Below are 10,740 nucleotides of genomic sequence, written 5' to 3' on the forward strand. Positions count from 1 at the left end.
AGTTAAAATAAAAGGTTAATGGCTACTAACCTTTCTACTGAAGCTTATAATTGTCCATCTTTAATAATCTATATTTCAGTTGTTATGTTTTTCTGTTCCTCTTTAGATTTACTTTACACTGCACCTTAATCAACTCAATTTATTTCCTCTGGTTTTTACTCAATTTCTTAAAGGAGCTCTGTCTCAGTGAACAAAGTGAAAGAATATTCACTATCATTTATTTATACATAAATACAACTCCATATAATTAAATTTCATGGTTTAATAAAGATCATTCTTTAGTTCTCCATAAAACTGGCAGCATGATACTGCTGATTACTGTATGCAGATTTGCAAAATTTTTTTTTAAATTCAAGTAAGAATTGAAACTGTATAATAAAATACTGAGTAGGATGATTGAAGACATGACGTCATAATGCAAGGAACAATTGAGAAAGACAATAATAACATTTCTAATATTCTAGTAAAATTCATTAAAAACAAAAAACTATTCTGGGTGAAATCTGACAAATACTCTTTGGAATATAGCTAAGAGAGAAGGTTAAAATATCGGCAATCACAAGGTATCAGAGATACAGAACAATCAGAAATGAAGAAAAATAAACCTATGTATAACCCTTGGATTTCCAGGAAAGCACTAAATGGAGGTTGGAGAGGGCCAAGTTCTGGGATTATGAGTTAGAGGCTTGGGTTTAAAAGCCCACATGGAGATGAGAGATGAAGTGTCAGGGTCCAAGTGGTGACAGTACACGGGACTGACATAATAGTATAAAATCAAGACTTTCAAAATGGGATTTAAGAGAAAAAAGTGGCCACCCTCATAAAAGGAAAACAATTTTCTCTTAGAAATTGTTCTGTCTCTTCTTGACTTATGAGCTACAAATGTGGACATGGGGATCATTAATATGTTCCTCTTTCTATCCAAGAGAGAGATTTCACAGCCCAAATTCTATATTTACTAATACTATGTATGAAAAATTATGTAGTGAATCCAAATTAATCTTTGAAAGCTTACAATTACCTATGCCACGAGATAGAGACACTTCGTAACAATTCACCTAAAGCACAAAAAAGCTATACTCAGAAGAAATCAAAGAATTTTTTATCCAAACATATATTCATTATTTTTAAAAACTAAACTGAACAAAAAATAAAACAACTCCTGCTCAATATAAAATTTTGTAAGCCATGAAAGTAATCCAAAGCATGTACAACATGAAGTTTAGATAAAAAATGAATAAAATTTAAATGATAAATAAATCTAAAAGTTGATTCTTTAAAAAGTTTCATGAAAATTGATGTTTCTCAGAAACATGAATGAATACAAAACAGCAAAATGTGTAAGGTTACCAATCTTAAAACATAAATACTGAAGCAGTATGAATTAGAATAACTTGATAGATGAACTATAGCAATCCCACAACAAAAATGAAATATATATGAAGACTCAAAGTTCATGAAAAAAGATTTAGCAAAACAGAATTTCAAAAATTAATTCAAGGTGTGGAAAACAAATATACCGATCTCCATAAAATATTAAGGAAGGCAAATAAAAATAATTTCTGAAGAAATGAAAGGACCCAATTAGTATAAAACTAACCATGGTAAAACACTAGAAAATCTCATTACGATTTCAACTATGCAAACAATTAAAGAAAAAAAACTCTCCCCATGGAATTTTATGAAAATGTCTTAATATTTGAAAAAATCTGATGAAGACATTATAAGATAAATGATTAAACAAATTCACTGCTGAATGTATGTAGGCTATTTCAAATAGAATCTAAAAAAGTCAAAAATTATACTATGATCAAGATTAATCTAAATAATACAAGAGTGGAGATAGATGATAGTGATATAGAGAAATGTATACGGATACAGAAATATATGTACACATACACATATATATGAAAAATAACTAGTTTTGTTATAACAACAAAATAAAGGAAGTTTATACATGGATTTTGATTAATTAAATGATCACTGGAAGAAAAAAAATCAAAAATCTCTCCTAACAAATTTAAAGTAAAATAAGAATATGATGAACTACTAAAATAAGATCAAATTTCTAAAGAAATAAAAATACAGAATTTTATAGTGTCTTCTGTTCTTCTTAATTAAAATCAAGAAACAAATGAGGGGGGAAAAAATGAGGATACTCACTTTCATCATTGATATTCAAAATTTCATTGCCATCTTGAAAATGCCATAACATGAACAATAAAATGGTTGGATTATCAGAATGAAGCTATGAAACTAGTGTCGGTAGAAATTATGAAAGCCATATTTTTTTCAAGTTTTTACATCTTTGAAGGGTAGATATGCCTTCTTAATAGTGTGCATATTTTAATCACTAACATTTCTCATAAAGACACCTATAAGTCCTTGAAATAATGACATGCACTTAGAGTCAGTAAAACATATTTCCTTCCTGATAACATTACTATGTACCTAGAAAACAACAAAATCTAATAGGAAACTAATAAGACTTAACAAGAACATTTAGTAACTTTGATAAAGAAAGAATATATTCAAACAAATCAATTGACAATATTTTAGTTAACAATAAGATCCTGGAAATCAAAACAATCATTATGACTGCCAAGGAATATATCCCATTATGGGTTCAATGCATTACATCATAAAAATACCAATTTGCTCACTATTAATGTGTAAATTTGACAGAATTCCAATTAGAAACAGCTTATTGCATAAACTACCACTAAATTAGTATGGAAGAATTAAATCTCATGAATGTAAAACACATACATGAAAAATAAAAATTAGCAAATAAAAACTTACTTTATACAATATCAAAACATATAGATCAATGAAATCAAATTAATATGGTATTGGCATAAGAAAAAAATAAAATGTTTAGTAGAACACTTCAGATCATGAAAGTATAGACTAACAGCTTTTAATTTTATATAAAGTTTTATTTTGCTTCTTATATAAAAGTGGGCTATTTTTAGTTCATTAGGAAAATCATGGTTCAGTTAATAATTACTTCAGTCAGAAAAGCAATACCAAATCAAAATGTTTTATCTTTCATCCACACAGCAAATAGGTTACATTCTAAATGGTTTAAAATTTTAAATACAAAAATAGACCAGTAAAAACTGATTAGAAAATACATGAAGTGACAGTAATGTACAGGAATAAGAAATTTTCTTACTTAAGAATTTAAAGGTAGACAGTGACAAAAGAAAGGGCACCTGTCTGAGTATTTATGTAGTAACCATTTTGACTAGCAAAAGATAACACTGAAAAATTCATGTCAGATAATAATGTTGAAAGTAAATGTATACACTGACAAACAACAAGATGATTTCTCAAGAATACAAAGAGCTCTTATAAGTGAATAATAAAAGTGAAAAAAACAATAAAAATAAGCAAAAAACAGAAATGAGCAATTTTGAGGATATTAAATCCCATTTCATAAGTTATGATTGTCAACTGCTCTTAAAATCAGTCTAATGTCAAAAAATTTATACTGAGGTAGAAATTGATACCAATCAAACTGCCAGTTTTAAAAGCAAAAGGCTACTTTCCTATAGTGCGTGGAAATTTAAATTACTAAAGATTTTAGACAAGCAATCAGAAAGTTTCCAATTTGAAAGTATACTCTGACATTTCAACTCAATTCTGCAACTCTATCTCATTGCAATTAAGCACCATTTCTGAAAGGATAGACAGTATTAAAATCATAGTATGAAAAAAAAAGAGTACAGAATGTAGCATTTCTGGTAACAAAAAAAATAAAACTCAAAGCAAAAAAACCCACCAATTAATGGAATGCCGTGCACATCATAAACCTAAATCTATTAGAGTTACATCTGGAGTATATTAGAGTTTGATCTGGAGTAACTTCTGTGAATATTTTTTTCCAAAAGAGGGAAAAGGTGGAAAAGTAAGTTTAATATATTCAAGTTTTCATAATGGAAATCTTGGCAAAAACCCTTCAATATGTGTATCTATTATATGTGCACATATATGTATGCTGATAGATATATGTGTACAAAATACATGTATGTGTAAACATGTTTTAATTAATCTTTACCTATTTATTCATATCAAGTTTTTTAGCATTAATAAAAATTTATGATGTTTACCAGGGAAACTAAAGTAAAAAAATTCTAAAAACTAAATAAATAAAGCAAAACAAAACAAGCAAACCAAAATATACCCTCCTGGTGAAACAGTTGTTGGAAGGGCTGGAACTGGGGGGGCAAGAGAGGAGCCTAGAAGACCTCACTGTGTAATAGCATAATGTTGGCAGGACCAGGTTGTTCACGGCCTGCACATTTCAAAGAAAGACCTGTGTAAGACTGGCCCTTGATGACCTGCTGGGAGATAACCTCTGAGCCCTTGGGATATTCTGCCTGATCAGAGTGGTTTTTCATCATCTGAGGCTCTGGCCATCCTCTATCAGTCTGGCCCCTGGGGGACTGGAGACTATGTAGCCCTGGTCAGTCCCGTGGGCCCTGCAGACTTGTGTGACCAACCACCAGTAAGACCCCTGGGCCCGAAGGCTCAGGGGAGCTTCCCAACCAGCTGGACTTTGCACATGCAGGCACACATTGTTGCTGGAGAATTAAGGTCTTCCCTATGTGATTTCACTGGGAGGGGACTCCTGAGAGCTTGTGCCTGATTTCTCCTGGACCTCATCCATTGGATGGTGGTCCCCATTTCCTAGCTCATTGTCAGGCAGCGGCTACTCTCCACTCCGAGAGGGGGAGTGTCTCGTGACCTCCTCTGACATCAGAGCCAGAAACAGACAGTCTTCATGTCAAGTCTTACATGTTTCAAATTGCTTTCACCAGTAGATGCCTCCATCCTTTTCAATGGTTCATTTGATTAAGTAAGGCTCAGCAAAGATAATTTCCTTGTCTTAAAGTCAACTATTTTGACCCTTACTATGTATGCAAAATCCCTCTACAAATAGCACTTGTAATCTTTGTGACTGAAGGCAATAGAAAGTGTGTGTTCATCACATTCTCAGAGTTCAATTATTTCCAAATTAATGTATAGATTCAAGTCATTCTTTTTTAAAATTTTTTTATTGATTTATAATCATTTTACAATGTTGTGTTGATTCAAGTCAGTCTTAATCAAAATTCAAGCAAAATTTTTGGTGAAAATATTGTGCACTTGAGTATAAAATTATTCTGGAAATTGAAAAGGCCTAGAATAACCAAGTCAACCCTGAAAAAGAACACAGCTATACTGCCTACCTTATTCAAACACAAAGAAAGCTAAATAATCAAGACAGCATGATATTGATGTAAAGTTACAGAAATGGGTGAGTGAAAAAGAACTAAGATTCTAGAAGTAAACCCTTATGTTTATGGTCAATTGATTTTTGAAAGAAATGCAAAAAGCAATTATTGGATAGCCGTATTTGTAATGAACTTTGATATGTATCTTATACTATTTACAAATAAATTTACAAAAACTAACTCAAAATGAGTCACAGACCTATACATAAAATAAACTGTAATACTTCTAGGAGAAACATATGAAGAAAATTGTTGTTCAATTAAGCAAAGACTTTCAGATAAAACAGTAAATACCTGATGCATTTTTTAAAATGATGAAATGCCATTCACAAAAACTAAAAATTTCTCCTCTTAGAAAGACACTATTAAGAATATGACTAGCCATAAACTGGGAGAAAATAATTTTGAATCACATATCTGACAAAAGTCTTGTACCCAGACTATATAAAGAATTATCAAAACTCAGTAACACATATTTCACCAAGGAAGATAAACAGATAGCAACACACAAATGATTTTCCACATAATTAGCTTGAGATATATGAAAATTACAATCATAAAGGGAAAACACTACATACTTACTAGCCAACATTATTAATAGTGAATAATTGGGAAATTATATGATATGATAAATTAAGATATGTTTAAATTTTAAAAAGTTTATCTTTTTATTGTCATGAAATATACATAACAAAATACACAATTTTGATCATTTTTTTAAGTGTAAAATTCAACAGAATTAATACACTCATTTTGTTGTACAACTACAAAAGCTTGTTTTGTATCCGATTATCAGATGTAGTTGCAAATTTTTATGTAATCATGAGAAACACTTACACTCTACATATTTACAGAAAGGAGTATCTGGAAAGATAAGGCCTCTAATGTAAGCAGTCACCTTGGATAATGTTATAAACTATTACTTTTTCTTACCTGATTGAAATTCTCCACTAATAATAAACATTCATATAATAAAGGATTTTATTCAAATATTAAAGAATTACAATATTCAAAATATCTTACTATATGTGAGGTTTTTTTTTTAATGAGCTGTGTAATTGAAATGCTACAGCTGTCCTCCTGACTTGTGTCAAACGCTGCTGTAACATCCCCCTGTCTCAAGGACCCTGTCCCCACTGACGACTGCTTTACTTGTGTCTGTGCCACACTTCGTTACCCAGGAAATTAAGTAATGGTTCTTGACTGCAGGTCAGTAGGGACTGTTTCTTTTTTTCAATTAGTGGCATTTTTGGCAACTTAAAGAGAAAAGTCACATTGCACATTGGAAAAGCATGTCTCTGTGTCCTGATGGTTTAAAATGCATCTCCTCCACCCAGTGGGGAGACTTCCTCAGCCCTTAATATGATTTATTTTTGTTTTAGTGATGGAGAAAGCAAGAAAATATTTGAATATTTATAAAAGCACTAAGCGCAGGATATGCAAATCTTCCCAATTTGTTGGAGATGCTGAACAAAGGGAGATCTATGTATTCCCAGACAAGCCCTGAATGTGAAGATACAAATACCTTTATTAAAACATGACTTTAACATTGTAATTTTAAATTTGCTGTGTTTAAACAACCATTAGAAGCTCTGATTTATTAACAGAGGAGTAAGCATGATAAAGTTTGTCTCTTTGATTGTAATTGCCTTTGTAGGATCTAGGTTATATTTTCCTCTGGAAACAAAAATGAAATTTGGTAATAATTTACATTTTTAATGTATATAAGATACATTATTCAGATGTCAAATTTTAGAATGAATTTCCCTTATGTAGATAAATCTCACTGCCTGGGAGATTTCTTAAGATACATAAAAAAAATCTCTATCTCACTAAATATAAGAAATACACAGTGTATTCAACCTCAAACTAAAAAGAATGTCTTCCTGTATAAAGAAGTATACAAGCATGCCCTTTCATTCCTCTTCTCATCCTCCCTACAAATAACACTGTGACTGGAATGAACACCTCTTACAGATCCCTGTGTTCACATTCAGCACTCTGAAAGATACAATACTCAGAAAACAGATACTTACACTTTATTGTCAATCTATTTACTAATTTCTATTATAAAGTAAGTTGCAATGTCTTATAGAAAGAGATATATTTCAAGAACTGAAAAATGGTCAAAGATGAAGAGCAGAGTAAATTTCACAAGGATGCACATATCATCTGAGAGGTTAGGAGAAAAATGAAAGGAAGCTGGGTAGACTGAATATGAATATATATATGTATTTTTATATTCCTTCTACATCTCTATTTGATATAACTACTTGAATGGAAGACTAAATTTACTAAGAGAATTTTAACTTTTGTGTAGCCATAATCCTCAGTTAGTGACTTTTCTCTATTTTGGAAACACTGGAGCTGAGTACATGGTCACAACCTAGACTGCCCAATCTCAGGAAGAAGAGATTGCAATAGGTCAAACAATAAAGCAAATATACTCATAAAACAAATGAACCAGGTACACAAGGGGAAAATAATTTTTCTTGATTGATGTCAGAAAACTCCGAGACATCAAACACTAATTGTACATTAGAAACATCTGAATCCGTACTAGTGTAGCATCAATGAAGATAATTCATTGACTAGAAGGTGCAGAAGGGAAGAGAGGGCAGTCATCACATGCATCAGCAGGAAACATACACACATTCAGGAAAGATAATGTAAAAACAGACACGTGGACTACGTGGCAGGGGTTGGTGGGTGAGCATCATGGCTTAGGTAGTTTATAAGAATTAAACACACTTAACCTAAAAACTAGCAACACGTAAAATGTGACGACACATATTTATTTATAGACAATATTGTATGATTAAATATAAAAGCTTAAAAACATTAATTTTAAGTCAGTTAAAATACTCTACAATCTATAAGCAAATTTCTGTGAATATCCCACAGAGATTGGAAAGAAGTCAGAAGTCAGTGACAAGAAGTGGTACAGTAACAACATTCATTCCTCTGGGACTCACAGATGACCCTGAGCTACAGGTGCTGATTTTTATCTTTCTATTTATCAACTACACACTGAGTGTAACTGGAAACCTGACCATCATCACACTCTCATTTGTGGATTCCCATCTTAAAACACCCATGTACTATTTTTTAAAAATTTTTTCTCCTTCTTAGCTCATTCACATCTTCCTGTATCCCCAGATACCTGCATAGCATAGCAACAGGTGACAGGGTCATCATCTACAATGCTTATTTCATCCAAGTGTTTATCACTGACCCATGTGGAGTAACAGAGTTTTATCTACTGGCCGCCATGTCCCATGACTGCTACGTGGCCATCTGCAAACCCCTGCATCATGTGACCATCATGAGCAGCTGAGTCTGCAGGAGTCTTATCATCACTTGTTGGATGGCTGGTCTGCGTATTTTAATCCCACCACTTAGGCTGGGTTTAAACCTAAAATTTTGTGACTCTAACAAGATTGATCATTTTGTCTGTGATGCATTTCCCTTAGTGGAAATCTCATGCTCAGACCCATGGTTAATGGAACAGACTGTTATAATCTGTGCTGTGCTGACCCTGAATAAGACTCTTACTTGTGTGGTTCTGTCATACGTTTACATCAGCAAGACAATTTTTTAGTTCTATTCTGTTCAGCAAAGGAAAAAGGCTTTTTCCACCTGTTCTTCCCACATGATTGTGGTTTCCCTCACCTATGGCACATGCATTTTCATCTATATGAATCCTGCAGCAAAGGAAGAAGTGACTATTAAAAAAATGGTTTCACTGCTCATGTTTTCTGTTGCACCTACGTGAAACCAATTTATTTATACCTTGGAAATAATCAAGTTAAGAAAGCCTTTAAGGACTTAATCAAAAGAACTGCCTTGCTCTCATCTTAGTAAGAGAAAATAATATTTTTAAAACATTGTGTCAAGACTGGCAGTTCAAAATTTGTAGATACTGACAGGCATATGTAGAATAGATAAACAAGATTATACTGTATAGCACAGGGAAATGTATACAAGAACTTGTGGTAGCTCACAGCAAAAAAAAATGTGACAATGAATATATATATGTGTGTGTTCATGTATAACTGAAAAACTGTGCTCTACACTGGAATTTGACACAGATTTGTAAAATGACTATAACTCAATGAAAAAAGTTTTAAAAATAAGAAAAAAACCCCAAATGTGGCACCTTATTTGAAAAAATTAAATTAAATTAAATTAAATTAAAAAAAACATTGTGTCAAAAACAAGAATAAATAGCCACAGAGATTTATTTTTGAAGCTTGGAGTCTTCTTTGTTTTTTAATAATACACATGTGAGTAACAGCAAATTTCTCAACCTTTCTTTAACCGAGATTCTGTTGAGCCCTACTCAAGCCATTTTTGTATCTTTATTATTCACACCAATAACTGATAGTTTTGCATGTCAACTTCTTAAAAAAATCACTTTGAAAAGAAAGTAACTTTATAAAATTACTTTAATATAAATAAAATTCACTACTCTGGGTATAAGGGTAAATATAGGGTAAATTTTTGATAGCTCTTCTCAAATATAGACAATAATTACATGAAAGGCATAATTACATAAAATGTCTATAATGAATGATCACATAATTTAAAATAAATGTGAGAGAATAATACTACTTCCAATACTGAGAAGACAGAGAAAATATGTATTACTACAATGAACACACATAAACAGTGGATGAAATTTAAGAAATATTCTTTTGAATCTATAGCTGAAATCATTGCAAAGTGTTGAATAGAATGGATTAGAAGTAACGATTTAATTTAAGGTAGAGCAATAATCTATAAAATGACATGACTACTTAAGAGAATACAGACAGGGTATGGGAACAAGTTTTGCAGAATGATCACAGAGACTTAGGTCTGAGTTTCAGGATAAGTTTAGTGAGCACACTTGATGATGCATTAGGTGCACACTCAACGAAAGTCTGAATTAAGAAAAATCATGCTCTTTTTAACAGAAAGTTTACATTTTTTCCTGAAAACTATGGTCTACTGCTTATAGAACTATGAGTCAAGCCAGAAACATTCCCCAGTGTATCTGATACCTGTGCCAACATCTAACACAAATTAAGCTTATAGAGTCCAAATTTGGTCATAGTAATCTCAATTGTTAGATACACTGAATTGAAAAATCCACACAAATAAAATTCCTTAGAAATGATGGTACTTACCCCAAATTAACTAACTGGTATCTGGAATGCAATGAAATACAGACAAGGCTTCACAAATTACTCGGAACACTGAGAAAGCTGTATACACTAGGAATTCCATTATCTTACACGTATTCATTACTTACAAAAATGTAAACTAGCCAAAAAGAGAGAAACTTATCCTAATAAATTTGAAAAATAAAAATAAAATAAAACAAAAGTAAATGAAAAATGTAACTTACTAAGGGTAGAAAATGAAATCAATTAAATAAGCTAACAAATTTAAAAGCCAGTTCTTTCAAAAGTCC

The 10,740-nt window shown here is 31.7% G+C and overlaps 1 pseudogene; it reads left to right on the forward strand.

Annotated features, from left to right (window-relative positions):
• Positions 1-8,096: 8,096 nt before the first annotated feature.
• On the forward strand, positions 8,097-9,143 carry LOC140691672 (olfactory receptor 6C2-like; annotated as a pseudogene).
• Positions 9,144-10,740: the final 1,597 nt, after the last annotated feature.

This window comes from Vicugna pacos, chromosome 36 (genome assembly GCF_048564905.1).
Source record: "Vicugna pacos chromosome 36, VicPac4, whole genome shotgun sequence".
Lineage (NCBI taxonomy): Eukaryota > Metazoa > Chordata > Mammalia > Artiodactyla > Camelidae > Vicugna > Vicugna pacos.